Source organism: Gopherus flavomarginatus, chromosome 3 (genome assembly GCF_025201925.1).
Source record: "Gopherus flavomarginatus isolate rGopFla2 chromosome 3, rGopFla2.mat.asm, whole genome shotgun sequence".
NCBI lineage: Eukaryota > Metazoa > Chordata > Testudines > Testudinidae > Gopherus > Gopherus flavomarginatus.
The window spans coordinates 271,527,112-271,545,206 of NC_066619.1; positions in this window are offsets into that span (position 1 = coordinate 271,527,112).

Genomic DNA, 18,095 nt, shown 5'->3' on the forward strand with positions numbered 1-18,095 from the left:
AAGAGAATCAACTTCAATCAACTTTTGGTATATTTGAATATTTTAAAGGCAACAACAGCTTCTGATAACTATAAATAAAGCTATTACTGCTATTGTAAGCAGCAGTGAATGTATTTGCATTCAAAATCTATCATCAGCATTAGCAAAAGTATTTTATACTGACAAATGGTCTTATGAAATGTGATCTAAGGAACAGAGTGAATGGGTATACGTGTAAAATAATGCTAACATCTGAAGTTGTTCTAGCTACTATGTTTTAAAAATTACAGCTATAAATGTGACTTGCTAGATGTATGGATTTAAAACAAACTTACTATTCTTTTAAAAATTACATTTATATATAACTATCTGATTACAGCATTTGAGAGCCTGAAGAATTTTTTTCCAGCAATAGTGACATAAGTTGGGTGTTATTTATTGACTATTTATCTCAACAATTATTTCTGCTACCATATGATGTTGTTGAAAATCATATTGAACTCAGCAAAGAAGAATTTCCTATTACTCTAGTAGATGAATGCATTAAAAAAACAAAAAAACCACCTTCATTGAAATTCTCTGGTTACTATTTGGTTGACTATAGTGTTTGTAGTCAAGAAATCAGTGTGTCTTCCCTGAAAATAGTACTATAAAATAATTGCTCTCTAGCCAGAAAGAATGAAATGTAAATCTCAAATGTACCAGTCACGTAGTTCAAAATCAGTTGCTGATATGGATCTCTGGTCACAATTCTAGTTGACTGAGTGCACAGAAGTACTCTACAAAATAACATAAAAAGCTTCTGAAATGTATGAATTGTAATTAGTAGATACTGGCTGTAATATAGACTTAAATGTTTGTATGAACCATGCTATCTGAAACTGTGGAAATAATTGAATTTGCTGAATTAAGGCAAAACTCTTACATTTTCCCTCTACATTTACTGAGTCTCAAAGAATAATGACTATTCAAATGAAGCCATTAACAATCAGTATAGAAATTGGGCTGCAGAATTATTATTTTTTAAGTATTTATGGCTTAAAGTAAAAAGGGAATTTAGATCTGAATTGGTGTTAAGGTTGGCTTTTGATTTGCTGGCAGCAAAAGGGAGATGAATTCTGGAGAGATGATTCCACAAATTAACATGCCTCTGAAATACAATTTCTTTGATGGGGCTGTGAGCTTGTTTTCCCTTTACCTATTTCAAAGGTAATTAAATTAAATGTTACTCTGCTTACCTACTTAGCCTGTAAGCTCAAATCTAATTCCCCAGATGGCCTTGAGACATTTTTTCATCTGCTGCCTTGAAAATAAGAATAACAACAGAGAGGGAGCAAGGAAAGCATATTAAAAATGCCTTGTAGTAACTAAGAGTACAATCATCTCACCAATTTGTTGTCACAATTACTTAGAAATGAGTCATTTCACCTTAAGTGTATGCTATTATTGCACATGGCAGAGGGTGGACTATCATCTTATGAGAGGAAAAATTCGTACCATAAATTAGTCACATTAAGCCTAATGAGATTCTGTGTTCTATTTATGCAGTCCCATATTATCCACTTTCGGAGAATGAGGTGCTTTATAAAAAAATCCACACATTTCATCAACCCAAGAAAACAAGCCCCATCACTGATACAGCATTAAGAGCTCATAAATTCTCCAAAGTCACTGTTTTGTTCCTGTTTTTCTCTATTGTTTTGTTTTTGTTTTGAATACAGAAAGGAGATAAGTGAGGTAAGGCAAAGAGAAGCAATACCTCCTTATAAAACTTTGGCAACATCTAGTTTATGGGAAAAGACAAATGTAATCTGGGACAGCAGATTTGTATTAAAATGTGACCCTCTACAATTGGAATGCTCATAATGGGTGGCAGTTGAAAGATCTGTTTTATAACCCTGTCACTTCTTTAACAGCCTTGCATGCAATAATTTCTGCATTCAATTTCCTGTACATGTGTATGACATCTTGCCCAGGGGAACTGGGTTCCCCTACAACCTTGCTTCTATTCCTGAGCACTTGCAATTTCTAGCTATTGGACAAAAAAGAAAAAGACCCATTAAAAATAACACTTACTGTATTTATTAAACAGTGAACAAGTTTGCATTCTTTGCTCCCACCTGAACAGAAAAGGTCAGAGCCTACTCACTACAATGTTCAATGCTGTAGTTCCAAGGGCAAAAGAACAAGCCGTTGCTACCAGTGAAAACTGGCCCCAGTGTTAGCCCTCTGATCCGGAGGAAGCAAAATAATTTATTCCTGTTTTCCACCTTGGAATGTATCCCCCTAAACTGGAAAGAGGCACTCCGAAATGGAAGGGTTAACACTGCTTGTTGTCATGGCAGAAAATGGGGAAAAGTCACAGCTTTGTCCAGTCATTGTTTTAGTTTTTTTAAAAGTGCCATGGAATTTAATTCATATTCAGTTGTCTGTCATTGGAAATTATGACAAAATCCTTTACTTCATAATGAAAAGTGTTTTAAATGCTTTTGATAATTGACACTCCCTGGTCTATTGTTATGGGGCATGATGTAGGAGTCACTGGGTGAAAGTCTATGGTCTGTGGTATGTAGGAGGTCAGAGTAGATGGTCATAATGGTCCTTTCTGGGCTTAAAATCCAATTAGAGGTGAGGGGGTATTAAATGCAAATGTATATCTGTATATAAAAGTTGTACATATTTAAGGGTATCCCTTGGTCTCCTAGGGCCCCAATCCTGTCAAGACTTATACTCATGCTTTGGCAGACACATATTCCCATTGACTTCAGTAGAACTATTGACATGCATAAAGTTAAGCATGTGAGTAAGTCTTTGCAGAATCAGGCCTTTAGAAGATAAATGTCATACAGAGACCACAGACTTGTGTAAGCCGCCTTTTAGTCAGTGTCAGACTTCTGCCCAGATTTAAGGTGAGAGTCTTTCTTGTTTTGTTCTTCTACTACTCTAACCTGTCACGTAGACTTAAAGTATCTTTTCCCTCCCTGCTCTCTTTGTGCGTAGAGACCATAACAGCAACTGCATTAAACATGTTGTTGGGAAGGCAGGGTGGTCTTGTGGTTGCATTATGGACCTGGGACTCAGCTCTGGGTTCAGTTTCCAGTTCTGTGGCAGATATCTGCTGTGACATAGGTCAAGATACAATATCTCTGTGCTATAGTTCCCCATCTGTACAATGTGCGTAATAGTAATAATAATGCCTTTCACCTGCCCTTTGTTTGGCTTCTCCACTTAGACTGTAAGTTGTTTGGGGGTAAGGATTGTCCCTTACTTGTCTATGTAGTACAGTACCTTGAAGAATGGGGCCTCTAGGTGCACTTGTAATACAAATGATTGTAATAGCTGAAAGAAATCTTTCATACCATGAAAATATTAGCACAATCCTTTTCTCCTGTCTATCTAGCATAGTCATCAACTTTTTTATAAATCATTTGTCCAACCACCCCTGCTTTCTATTTTGAAGAAGCAATAAGAAATCCACCAAGCTCATAAAGATTATATCATATTGCCATCAAGCATTCCAATTTCCAAGGGAGGGATAGCTCAGTGGTTTGAGCATTGGCCTTCTAAACCCAGGGTTATGAGTTCAATCCTTGAGGGAACCATTTAGGGATCTAGGGCAAAAATCTGTCTGGGGACTGGTCCTGCTTTGAGCAGGGGGTTGGACTAGATGACTTGCTGACCCTGTGTTCTATGACTTTAAAAAAGTTATCAGAGAAGCACCCATGTGGATAATTTTCACTGAAGCAATGCAGTATACATTGCCTAGAGAACCTGCCGCCTTTGATTTCTTTCATCCAACAATGAGCTCAGAAGGCCCCACCTTTCCAGAAAGATTGACAGATGGTTTTAATATGGCTGTGATTAAGTCTGTCTCCAGAGTTCCTTGATGTTTTCTTGGTCACATTGTCACAGTAGCTATTTCTCTATGTAAACCACAATACAGGCTAAATACTTCAGCCCAGTATTGGTGTACTAGACAGGGAGAGGCTGTTGGGAGACAGCCATAGCTTCACATTCATCCCCTGGGAGTTCAAGGGGGTGTTGACAGCACACATTGCTTCATAGGGATGATGATCCCAACAGCCTCTCCCTGTCATGCTCCCCATCCTCCAATGCCCTCTGACCCCAGCACTAGATTGTAGATGGAGAGCTGCACTATTAGGGAGTTGCTTCTTACCCCTTTTAAAGGTGAAGTAAGTCCTGACTGCGAAGAGTTACAAAGGGATCTCACAAAACTGGGTGACAGGGCAACAAAATGGCAGATAAGATTCAATGTTGCTAAATGCAGAGTAATGCACACTGGAAAACATAATCCCAACTAAACACACAAAATAACGGGGGTCTAAGATTAGCTGTTACCACTCAAGATAGAGAGCTTGAAGTCATCATGGATAGTTCTCTGAAAACATTGCTCAGTGTGCCGCAGCAGTCAAAAAAGGTAACAATGTTAAGAACCGTTAGAAGAGAGAGTGGCAACGCCACTATCTAAATCCATGATACACCCACATCTTGGTTACTGCATGCAGTTCTGGTCACCCCATCACAAAAAAAGATATTTTATAATTGGAAAAAGTACAAAGGACAACAGAAATGATTACAGGCAGGAAAGAGCTTCCATATGAGGGAAGATTTAAAAAACTGGGAGTATTCGGCTTGATAAAGAGACGACTAAGGAGGGATATGATAGAGGTCTATCAAATCATGACTGGTGTGGAGAAAGTGAATAAGGAAATGTTATTTACCCCTTCACATAACACAAGAAGCAGGTGGGGGTCACCCAATGAAATCAAGAAGCAGCAGGTTTAAAAGAAACACAAGGAAGTACTTCTTCACACGATGCACAGCCAACCTGTGGAACTCATTGCCAGGGGATACAGTGAAGGCCAAAATTACAACTGGGTTCACAACCGAATTAGATAAGTTAATGGAGGATAGGTCCATAAATGGCTATTAGCCTAGATGATCAGGGACACAACCCCTTGCTCCAGATTTCCTTAAATTTCTGACTGCCAAAAACTAGGACAGGATGAGAGAGAATGGATCACTTGATAAAGTGCACTGTTCTGTTCCTTTCCTCTAAAGCATCTGGCACTGGCCAATGTCGGAAGATAGAATACTGGGCTAGATGGACCACTGGCCAAACTGGGTCTGTTCATTCTTATTGGTCTTATGTTCTTATCCGTAGCATAGCATGAAGTGGTTTCCATTACATACAGAGGTTTGCAGTTTGGTTCAATGACTCTCAGCACCCCCACTGTAAAGATTGTTCCAGCACCTGATCCATAGAGATTCTATGGTACTGGTGGCATATAACTGTAAGAAGTTCATTATTGCTAACTGTATTTCGTCTTTCAACTTTTTTTTGTTTGCAGACCCTGAGGTGCAGATCCCTTGGAAATCTTAGCCAATCTGCTGACCCACCAGAGGTTCACAGACCACAGGTTAAAAACCATTTTTTATGGTAATTACAACCTTTTGTGGACCCTTTAGACATAGTTTGCGGACCCCTAAGTGTCTGCAAACCACAGATTGCAAACCACTGGTCTACTACAATCATTTAGTATTAATTTATTGTCCTTTTATTGTGGAGTTATGGTGTAAACACAATGGAGCCAAGTTTTGAACCTAGAAAATAATCTTGTGTGACTTGAAAGAACTAGGATGCTGTTGATACTGCATTACATACAAGGTCATTCTGAGAAGTGTGCCATTTTCAATAACTGAATAGGGTATGTATATAGGGCCAAATTCTGCCCTTGGATAGACTTGTAAAAATCTGAAGTAACTGAGAGCGAGATCTGACTCTGAAAGCAATAACATAATGGAAATGAAACAGTGATGGAGATGTAAAAAGGGAGATGAAGAATGGACATGTAGGTAAGGCTCTGGCATGGAAGTTAGCAGATGTAGATTCAGTTCCAAGCTCTACTGCAGACTCCCCTCTGTGACTGTGGGCAACTCCCATCGGGATAAATCCTCAAAAGTATTTAGATGCCTAACTCCCATGGAAATCAATATAGGAGTAGGCGACTAAAAATCTTTGAGGTTCTGGACTCTAATCTCTCTGAGCCTTGGTTTCCCACATTTAAAATGGGGATAGTAGTTCCTTTCTCTGCTCCTTTGTCTAGTTAGATTTTGGTGTATGTACAGCATCTACATCATGGGGCCTCAAACTCTGTTAGGGTCTCTAGGCACTACTGTAATACAAATAATAACTACTAAAATTAATACATATTAACTGGTACTGCACTTAAAGAAAAACACCCAGCTCACTTTATCCCTGATGTAACACTGGTGGCTTCAGTGGACTTAGACTAGGGATGAATTTAGCCCAGAGATTCTTTAAAATGGATTTATAAATGAATATGCTTGTCATGCAAAGGACTAGATCAAAGAATTGATATTGCAAAGTTAATCTTTACTGAGGGATAACTGATTGTTTTCTCCCAGTGCCAAAATTCTTTGGTAAGTGACATGTTTTGGACAGTTCACCCATTAGCAATTTTGGAAAGGAAGCACAGACACAAAATAGAGTTGGCTTCCTTGCAAAACTCACTCAAATTCTGATTTCCTTCTGCATTTCTCTTCTCTGGAGGCCAGATGCATTCCTTTCCATGTCCAACAGCTCTGCTTCTTGAAAAAGAAGAGAGGGGGGAAAAAGAGAGTGAGAGAGACAAACTAACTTCCCTGCCAAAAAATATACACTGGAAAATATATTTATGAAACAACATTTTGTTCTTACCACAAGGAAAAAAGGCTGACAATAGTGTGGCTAACAATCAAAGTTAATGTTAGTTAGCCTGAACATTATAAAAAGCCCTTTCACTTTTTTCTTCATCTGCTGAATAGTCCACAGAACAGAAGATTTTCAAAATTAATCGTTGGGATCTAAAGGAGTTATGTTGACATTAAAAGAAAAATGTAAAGGTTTGTGCCAGCAAAAGCTGTGAATTAGTATCAATCTCTGGCTGAGGCAGAAAGCAAGTATGAGGAGTGCCATTACTCTGTTTTCACTGCAAATCAAAGTTCTTGGATTTAGAAGGCCCCTGGAATTTGTAATGAAATCCACTGGACCTGGACCAATTTACAGTAGCCGGCCCCACAATGGAGTCTTCCACCTTGAAGTCATTGGGTCAAATTCAGTTAGGTAACTGGTCAATAAAAACTTTGCTCCCACGAGATTGCTGTTTGGAGGCATGCATGACATGATGGAAGCTTTGGTTCAATTTCTCCTGGCATAAACACAAATAATGTGACAGCTTCACCAGAACATTCAAAGGTTGAATGGACAACGTGGAATTGGACATACCCTTATTGCTACAGTACTCTCTTCAAGTCAGAGTTCAAGCACAATTCGTATGCCTCTGTCATGCCAGTTCAGATGGGGTTGAATTAACACCACCCCTCCCCCATGAAGACCTATGTAACAGTTTACAGAACATACTGATTACTGTCTTAACATCATTGCCTCACAAAAACATGAAGTACGTTGAAATAAACAGTTTCAAAAGTGCTTAGCCTTGGCCAAGTTCTGCTCCATAGAAATCAAAGGGAGTGTTACAATTAACTTACATTGGGCAGAGTTAGTCCAATACTAACACACTGGAAAAGCCTCAAAGTGCAGTTTTAATGACAAACTTTCAATTCTGGGATAACATTTCTCAGCTGTGAGCCATGCGCCAGTTACGGACATATTCTGTTCTGTCAGATGCAAAAGGTCTGTTACTTTAAAAATCATTATTTAAGCTCTCTGTTCTCAAATAATTACTAAAGCAGGATATTTTGGGCTACTTATAATGTACCTGTAATTAGAAAAATGACTAAAAGAGACACTGTGGAGATACACATTTGTTTTCTCTTAATTGTTTTCAGAACATAGTTGCTCAGTTTACAAATCAAGACAGACCTTTTCTGTCTGCCAGTCCTGCAAATTCAGCCAGGGATCTGAAAGTTAAGCTGGCTGCTTTCTGGCTCATGCATCACTAGCAATTAAGATTCGGCATAATAAGGAGGCTTCCACATGGGCATGGGGTCTGGAGCAGGATTGGGGACTGAGAATTGTAAGCTCTTTTGAAGGAGGAATTGGCTATCTTTGTGTCTGCACACTACCTACCACAATCAGGCCTTACCACCACTACAATATAAATGATGATATATTATCAGTGTCATATTATTGTGTGAGATTTTTCAAGCCATGGCACGTCTACTCCTAAATCATGAGAACGCTTTTGGAAAATCCCAGATGTTATCATTAATTAATAATTAATTCGATTCTACTGGACATTTCCTTTTGGGCACTTTTACAGGAAGTAGTAAACTAGTGTCCTCTGAGACCAATGGAGACACTAAGAGAGAGCATTAAAACTATGGAACAGGAAGTACATTCAGCCAAAAAGGAGATTGTGCCACATAATTCTGGCTAGTGATCATTAGGGACTGAACAATGTCATTATTTTCATAGCTCTCTGAAATGGAAAAACTATTTTTTAAAAATCCAGTTTTTAGCTGCCCCTTTTGGGTAGTCAGATCGAAGAATGCTCTGTTTAGGATATAATTAGACTAAGGCGTCGTAATAAAAGAGACTTGCTTTTAAGGCTTCTGAATGTGCTCCCTGAAAAACTAACCAGTGCAACTAAAATTGTTTTGGAACTTAGAAGCCTCTTTATCAATTAAAATTCCTTGTGGCAAATGTGGGTGGGTGGAGAGGGGTTTGGCCTTATTAAATGAGCTTTCTTTCTTATTTCTTGGTGGTTTTGCAATTTTTTTTTTGGCCTTTATTCAGTTTGGTTCAAAATTCTTTGCACCTTCCATTGAAGCAAAGTTTCATATAGTGATATACTATGTGATGGAGCAAGGCCAGATGGCTACAGTAAAGTACTGAGAAACAGGTATGTTAGCCCCAGGCTAAACAAATCCCTAGGACCCTGGTAACCAAATGGCAGTTGCTCCAGGTTAATCAAGGCACCTGGGGCCAATTAAGATCTTTCTAGAAGGCAGTGGAGATAGCTACTTTAATTAGAACACCTGCAGCCAATCAAGGCAGGCTAATCAGGGCACCTGGGTTTAAAAAGGAGCTCACTCCAGTCAGGCAGGGAGGAGCTAGAGGAGAAGGAGTGTGTGTGAGGAGCTGGGAGCAAGAGGGCAAGGAGCTGAGAGTGAGAGTGAGAGGCTGTGCTGCTGGAGGACTAAGGAGTACAAGTGTTATCAGACACCAGGAGGAAGGCCCTGTGGTGAGGATAAAGAAGGTGTTTGGAGGAGGCCATGGGGAAGTAGCCCAGGGAGTTGTAGCTGTTATACAGCTGTTACAGGAGGCACTGTAGACAGCTGCAATCCACAGGGCCCTGGGCCGGAATCCAGAGTAGAGGGTGGGCCTGGGTTCCCCCCAAACCTCCCAACTCCTGATCAGACACAGGAGGAGCTGACCCAGACTGTGGGTTCCACAAGAGGGGAAGATCACTGAGGTGAGCAAGTCTGCCAATAAGCACAGGACCCACCAAGGTAGAGGAGGAACTTTGTCACAACAGATTATCCTCACAATCTAATCCCCCTCATCACATCAACTGCAGCCATTATTTTCTATGTTCCTGTATAAGGGATATTGGTGTAAGCTCTTCCCCAGTGCATTGCATTACCTTTTCCATCTGGTTTTCCAGGTGAGAATTCATATGTGCTTTGTTAATGGTGCTGCTTTGCAAAGCATTCTCAGAGAGTTTTAGTTAGGGCACAGAACTGGGAGTCTGGGGACTGGATTGTCCTGCTGGCTCTCACACTGATTTACTGTGTGACACTGGGAACCTCATTCTCTTTGTGTCTCCCATTTCCCCTTAGAATTGGGACCTGGTCCTGGAGCCAAACTTTCCTGATTTTCAGTTTCAAGGTTTTGGTTCTTACTCAAAAAAAAATGGGGAAAGCAGATTCAGCTCTGATGATCCCTATGCCCAGGGGTCATGGAGACATGAGTTTTAGGAAGAGCTAATCTGACTTTAAACACCTTAAATCCTGAGGTGCATAGAATTGAAGGACACCACAAAACTGTGTGTCATCTGGCGGGATTCCCACCCTGATCCTAACTTTACACACACAAGATGGATGTTCAAAATCAATCTCTTTGTGACTATGTAGTTAGATAAGGTAAAAAAGTAATAGTGCAGAACTGCTCCTACAAAACAAACCTTAGCTCTCTCCTGAGTGCAACAGTTAGGCTTTCTCCCTACATGACCTCCTGTCTTTTTCCTATCTTGGCGCAAATCCTGAGCCAATTAAAATAAATGGCAAAATTCTTATTGACTTCAATGGGGCCAGGATTTGGCCTTTAGTCTTTTACATTCCTAAATGGAACTAATGAGCCCCTTCTGATCTGGCCAGTAGGGTGAGTCAGCAGACCAGATCTGTCCCTCCCTGCAAGGTCAAGCAGACTGATGCTTATTTACACTGTTTAAAAGAGTAACCATAATGAAAGTTCATGAATGGGAGCAAAGAAGAGGATTTAGAAGAAATGTCTTTATGTAACAGACAACCAAAGGCAGAAATTCTGCAACTGTGAACATATTAAAGTATGAGTCAAACTAGTCCTTGGAGGGAAAACACATTACATGGTAGACAGATACAGTAGGTGGATGGGCCACATGATCTCCTGTCATCCCTAGCTTTTGCTATTTTAGTTCCTTTATTTGAAAGACAGCCCTTTCACACTGACCTTCTCAATGTAATTGAGGTGTAACTTTCCTCTCAGTTCACCTTCAGCCCCTCTTCTCATTATTTCTCCAATACGTCTTTGTTTTCCCGCCTCCTTTTTCCCTGACTCCATTCCTGTTTGTTTTTTTCTCTCCCCTTTGATACACTGCTCCTTCTCTTATGGTCTCCTCCTTATATCAACTACTCTTAGGCCTGGGCTACACTAGCGGAGGGGGTTGAATTAAGATACGCAACTTTAGCTAGAAGTCAAAGTATCTTAGTTCAACTTACCTGGCTGTCCTCACTGCGGCAAGTTGACTCCCGTGGTTCCCCTATTGACTCTGCTTATTTCTCCTGCCGAGGTGGAGTACGGGCATTGATTAGCGGATCGATTTATCGCATCCAGATGAGATGCGATAAATCGATTCCCCGATACATCGAACACTACCCGCTGATCCGGTGGGTAGTATAGACGTACCCTTAGTTTCTCCCTTCCTTTTGTATCCCTCCATCTTTCCTTCCTGCCTCTGCGTTGCTCTGACGTCTAGCCATTTTTTTTTCTTTTTTTTTTTATTTCTTTTTTTTAAGGGTTTCTCCCTCTCTGGTATGTAAGTACCACTTCCCCTTTTCACCTCATTTTTGCTCTTCTTCTATTCCTTGCTCTTAGTCTCCCCTCGCTGTCACTGACTCTTGGTCGCAATCTCTCCTTCATCCCCACTTCCTCCAATCCCTGCCCCATCCATTGAAACTGGCCTGATAGACTCTTTTCTCTTTTATGCAAGTCCAGGGTCATGATTACCCTTAAGAGTTCTTCCCATACACCCTACATGGAGGCCCAGGGCTGCAAAAAGCCTGAATATTTAAAGTGTTCTCTCCTTCATGGAGTTCTAGGACCAAAGTTCATGGTTCTCTGTCTGAGAGCAGCTGGGAATGGGGAAGGCCTAGGCAGGTATTGCATTGCCTTGCCTGTCCTGTATAAGTGTGCATTGCAGAGCACCTTCCAGTAGGACTGAGGTAGGCACCCTACTTTCTGCCTAGCCAGCTTATGGAAATTTCACATAGCTTCCGTCATCCTCTGCACAGGGGTGGCTCCAGGCCCCAGCACGCCAAGTGCATGCTTGGGGCGGCATGCTGCGGGGGGCATTCTGCTGGTCGCTGGAAGGGCGGCAGGCAGGCAGCCTTCGGCGGCATGCCTGCGGAGGGTCTGCTGGTCCCGCGACTGGCAGAGCGCCCCCCGCAGCATGCTGCTGTGCTTGGGGCGGCGAAATGTCTAGAGCCACCCCTGCCTTTGCAACCAGGCTTAAGAAATACAGTTGCTGCTCTGAGCTCTTTTATGCATTGTTGTTGCATGCTGTTAAAATATGGCTGATTTTCATCCCAGAGACAGCTGCATTTCAGCGTGGGGAAGGAAATCCTGTATATTTCAGAACACTCACCAATCAAACCTCACTACCCCAGTGGATTGTTGTGAGGTTTGATTGGTGATTGTTTTGATATATTCTGCTATCCCTACATGGGATACAAGGTGCTGCAGAAATACAATGAATTATCACTCATGTATATTGCCAACAATCCAGTTGCCTGCAAATGTTGCAGGCCCAACTTTGGCATTCTTTCTTGGAAAATGTGAGTCCTCTTCTGTTAATAAGCTGATGTTGGTGCTTAAATACTCTGTTCTTACAAAACATGACTGAATGCACAGACACAAATCAGAGTCACTAACTGAATAAAAAGAACAGACAACAATCCAGAAGTGCAAAACTGACTCATAAAACCCTTTCCTGAACAGCCTGCAGAGAACTCTTTTCTGTTAACTTTTTAAATACAAAACCCCCTTGCAATGCTGAACATACTTCAAAATTCCAGTTCCCAGCAGAAGTAATTCAGTACTACATAAAAACACAACTACAGTTACCAATGAAAGGTTAATGTTTTGGCTAGACGGTCCTTTTGGAGGACTGGAGATTGATCTGCAAAGCTTTCTCAATGAACAGGCAAAGACAGATGCAAGGTCTGAAATTTTCAGAAGAGACTAGTAATTTTGGATATCTCCATTTATGGGTGCCTAACTTGACACTGTAAAAGGCCCCCAAATTTTCCTAAAGTGATGAGAATCCATCCTCCAAAACACCAGGCCTTTTTACAGTAGCTCAAATTGGGCACTCAAAAATCACTCATCACGTGTGACAATATTGACCAAACCTTTCAAGCCACCTTGGTTTTCTTTCTGGTTTTAATAAGTGATTTTCATTTCCACCTGCATGTCTGGATCATGTCAATGTTTTGGATTATGTCAGTATTATCACACATGTGTGTTGGTAATTATCCTGGGTGAAATCCTGTTCCTATTGAAATTAATGGGGTTGTGCCATTGACTTCAATGGTGCCAAGATTTTATAAAATCATTATAAAATCTTTGATGTTAGCAAACTGTTCCAGGAAAATATGGCCAGGCACAGCCACACACCCTGATGGAGCAGAGAACTACAGTTCCAGTTCATAGGGCAGAACCCAAATTAGGACCAAACAGAGGGAGTCTGAGTTTCCTCTCATTACCATGCAAATCAAGAGTAACTACTGACGTCAGTGGAGTAACCATGTGTAAAGCGAGTGTGAGTGAGTGTAGAAACGCACTCAACAGATACACTCCTCAGGCCATACTATGATTTTAATTAGACCAGTACACATTTACACTGCTCTGAGTATCAGACTACAGCCCCTAGTAGTTTTCTCCCAAGCCTTTTGTCATTCTCCTAGATACAAGTCTGAGGTCAGAACTGTGAAAGCCTAGACTCAAATGATGTATTATCACTAATATTTTTCAAGCACAATGTTTACTTTGTTTCAGAAGCACTCAGTATGCAGATGTGTGGGATACAAAGTCATCTTAAATTTCATATGGTATATCTGGCACTGTACAAGCCAATTACACTTCTAAAGTTAAAATAACAGGCCTTCCAGCAGCTCATCAGGGGATAAAGAATGGTGTTCACTGATCAAAGTGAAAGCTTTGATTTTCTACTCTTTGTGTATAGATTGGGGACAACATCTGAATAAATGTAAGAACACATAGCACCAGGCCACAGTGAGCTGGCTACAGTCCTAGTTCATTCTCAACATACTCAACTTGTTTGGGTTTCTTTTCTGCACCCCCAGATGTTGGCAGCAGAGTAGTGGAAAACAGAACATTTAAACATGTAGGAGTATTTACTCTTGTCATGACACAATTTGGGATTTTCCATTTGAGCTTGAAAAACAAACCTTAAAATTAATTTATTAGGAAAATAGTAACTATGAGGTAAACTTTGTCAGTGAGTGCTAGAAGGTCAAATATACAACATGTATTTTGGTTAATGTATTCCTAGAACAGGGTAAAATTTGACTTGTAAGCTATTCATTGGAGCATTATGCTCTCCATGCAAAGGGACAATGCAAGAAAGTCCCTGAGACCCAAGGCTTACCTTGTGTTATCATGACACAAACCTTCCCCTCAGACAAAAAGTTGGAAGTCTTATTGACTATAAAGCTGAAGATTACCTAGAATGCCAAGCCTGGTGACTGCCTATGGATAACGAAACCCTGCTGTTACCTTGTCATTCCTAATATTGCCAATCTCAAACATTCATAATAATCAGTCAAGCCTCAAAAAATCATGAGGTTGGCTTAGAAATCATGAGTTTTTTTTCAAAAACCAATATGTGTTGGGTTATTTTTATTTGTTTTCTGGTTTCTGCAACTTTAGGCTACATTTAGGTCACATTTTCAAGCTTTTGTCCTTTATCAAAAGTGTGGTTCTTGTGTAATCGCTTGATTCAAGGAGCTAGGGCATTAAGAAAAACACTGACTAGCCCGAGACTTGTAATAAAATCACAGGAGTTGGCAACACTGCTTCCACATCCTCTTCTCTTTTGTTTGTCTGCTTACTCACTTCTTGTGAATTGTCCTCATTCTACATGGCAAGCTCCACAGGATAGGGAGAGATTTTGTGTTACTTGTGTGTACAATGTCTAGCACAATGTAACCCTAATCCACGTTCAGGGTCCCTAAACACTAACACAATAGAAATAATTAGTAGTAGTAAAGCCAGAGCTTTGCAAGCAATGACAGAATGTTTTGAAAAGCACCTTGTAGGATTCCAGTAAATCTGCAGGGATCAGTAATCTATTAGTCCATGTTATGTCCTCTTTTTTGTTGCTGATTACTATTTAATGTGCAGTAACAATGGCCCTGTCAGATGAGGTACTTCTAGAAATTATATTCCAGCATTTCTACATTGTTTTATGTACTCATTGCTATACAGGCAGGCGTGTGTAGTGGTTGGGCATGAATATTTACACTCATCCACTGTGGTGAGCTAGGCAGAAAAGCAGATTTGGCTGAGATTGGTAGGAGCTAAAATGACAAAATGAAATAAGCTGTGCAACTGAGTAACAATCAGCCGTGCAAAGTGCTTCAAATATTCAGAGACTTTTTGTGTTATGGATCAATCATGCTGGGCACTAACAATGTATCTTGTATTGGCTTAATCCCCAACGCTTCCAAGTCAGGAATAAAACCCCAATTCGTCATGCTCTGCACCTGCTGGGTGGCTGATTGACTAACAGCCTTCTCGCCAGAAGATGCAGAGCTAGGCCTGATAAGTAGACTGAGGGAGTTCAGTTATGGAGGGAAGAACTGAGATGGAGGGAGTTCAATTCCTTGGAAGGGCCTGGGGTATGCAGATTAAGGAAAGTCATAGGGACAGGACTGGGCCCTCTGGTGGGGCCTGGAAAAAAGGGGGCAAGATCTAGGAAGAGACTGCAGAGAAGACAGGAGGGAAACTCACAGGGAGCAGAGTCGGTGACCTGTGGGAGGGAGACCTAAGATAAGGTTTGTGAGAAGAGAAGATTCAGTAACCTGAGAGAGCAGAAGAATTATTCAGTTTCATGTGGATTTCTCATTGGACTTATGATACCCTGGAAGGGGTTTGCACTTAGGCAGTTTGGCTGACGGGCTGTGCCACAGAAGACCCAACTCCAGAGACAGGCAGGCAGGCAACCTGCAGGAAGTGCTGGCGCTAAACTAGCAGCAACACCCTGCCCTGAAACAAGGGGGCACCCCATTGGTGAGTGAGCACTATCACTGGTGCCTTCTGGAAAAATCTGGGCAATTGTCCTCCTGCCTCAGGAAGGCAAAGTATACAGAGAACATATAAAAAGAGCATCAGCAACACGAGAAGCAATACATTCTGGGATGTCCGACTCCACAGAAAGATGGGCGGAGCAGAACTAGCCATCTCAGTTATACAGACACATTTTGCTACATCGACTACCACTGTTAGAAACTTGTAAGAAAAAGAAAATCACATGACTAGGCCACTGAAACAATTAGCTGCCATTGTCACTAAATTGACCATGTTGTGTGTGGACACACTGTATTTAGAACCAAGCAGGTCAGTAACTCTCTAAAGTTGTAGTGTAGACATGGCTTTGGAATGAAGGCAGAACACAGTTTCATTTTGTAGCACATCTTTCACACAAACTCCACCTTCTCTCTGAACAGAGGAGGGATAATAGTTGACATCTACAGTTCCTTTTAACTTTCATCCTGAAGTTTTCCAGAAGCAAACTATATACAGGTCTGTCGCATCTTAGGCGAGGGTTCTGTTCCGTGGTTATTGCGTAAGGCGAAAACCACGTATAGTCAGAACCCCAAGCCCTTTAAATCCCACCTGCATCTCCGGCCAGCGGGACGAGGGGGCATTTAAAGGGCTCCGCCAGGCTTCCCACCGTGGCGGGAGCCTAGTGGAGCCCTTTAAATGCCGCCCCCCCCGTCCTGCTGCTGGAGCTGTGGGTGGGATTTAAAGGGCTCCACCAGGCTTCCCTCCACGGCGGGGAGCCCGGTGGAGCCCTTTAAATGCCCCCCCGTCCTGCTGCCGGAGCTGCGGGTGGGATTTAAAGGGCTCCGCCAGGCTTCCCACCCTGGTGGGGAGCCCAGAAGAGCCCTTTAAATCCCGCCCACAGCTCTGGCGGCGGGATGGGGGGGCATTTAAAGGGCCCAGAGCTCCATGGTGGTTGGAGCCTCGGGCCTTTTAATTCGCCCCAGGAGCTACCAGCCACCTCTGCAGCAGGGAGCCCCCTGAGTGATTGAAAGGCCCTGGGACTCCCAACCATAGCTGGTGCCCTAGGACCTTTAAATCTTGAGGCCACGCCCCCTCCGGGACTCCAGGCCTTTCAGCGCAAAGCTGAAATCATGCATGTTAAATGCGCCTAAGTTGCGAGAGACCTATACAAAACCACTGAGGTGCAACTACATCTATTTGAAGGATGAAGAGCTGAGCTAAGAGATATCAGTCTTTCATTCCTAGGAGGTCTAAGTATGTCAAACCCTATGCTTAGTTCACAAAGGTGTGGTAAAATGCTGTGGGAAGAGGATCAACTGAGCAACAAGACAGTTTTAATTAAGGAAGTGGGGGGATGGGGCACCTTCAAATTCAAGCATTGTCATATGCATGGACTGGTACCTGAATCATGACTAGCCCCATTAATTTCAATGGGGGTGAATAGGAACTACTCAACATGCATAAGGGTGACAGAATCTGAATGGGAGCATCATACTCCTCCCTCACACAAAATGGAACGGAAGTTGGTGTAAGGCCTCATGTTAGATCCCAAACCAGCCTAGTCCATCCTGCCCAGAGCTGGTTAGGATTCATAAGGTTCCCACATGCAATTCCACAGTGAACCACTGCAGAAAGACGGATGGAGGTTGATGCTTTTTGCTAACATCTCTCCTTTACCCTACTCCCCGCTCCCGTGTGCACCCAACCCCCTTGATTTAAATGGGCCAAGACTGAATGCTGCTTCCACAGCAGTGGAAGCTATTTTTAATTTTTGAAAGTTAAACCAGCTCTGAAGATGGATTAGCAATGGCAGATCCCCTAAACTATAGGCACGTGAACTCAGGATGGACAGCTGCTCCGACGTTCCTGGCTGGGAATCCAGCCCTTAAACACACTTGTTGCACATACATGGCTTCTTGGCTGCTCCATTTATGTCCATCTGTTATGATGGCATTGTGCCTGCTTAGATGTTGGTCAGACCTTTGCCCTTGGGTAATACACCAGGCAATAATGGATATATAAGGACAACCTTCATAGAATGGCAAGAGGAATTGTTCCTTCGAGAAGTCCTCGCTTCTGCTCAGTGTCTGTAGTGGAGCTTTGGAGCAGCAAATGCCTCCTTATACTTAGGTCACACAGATTTGTAATTATGTCCCACTGAAAAAGAGTAAACAATATAGGGAAAAGGAGCCATGGACTTCATGGAAACTTCTGGCTGGCAACAATAAGATAGGTTGTATTACAGAGCATTCCTGAAATACATGCGATTACCAGTTGGGATATCAACATTAAAGTACCGCCCACAGCCACTCTATCTAGCAGGCAACAGGACCAGGGGACA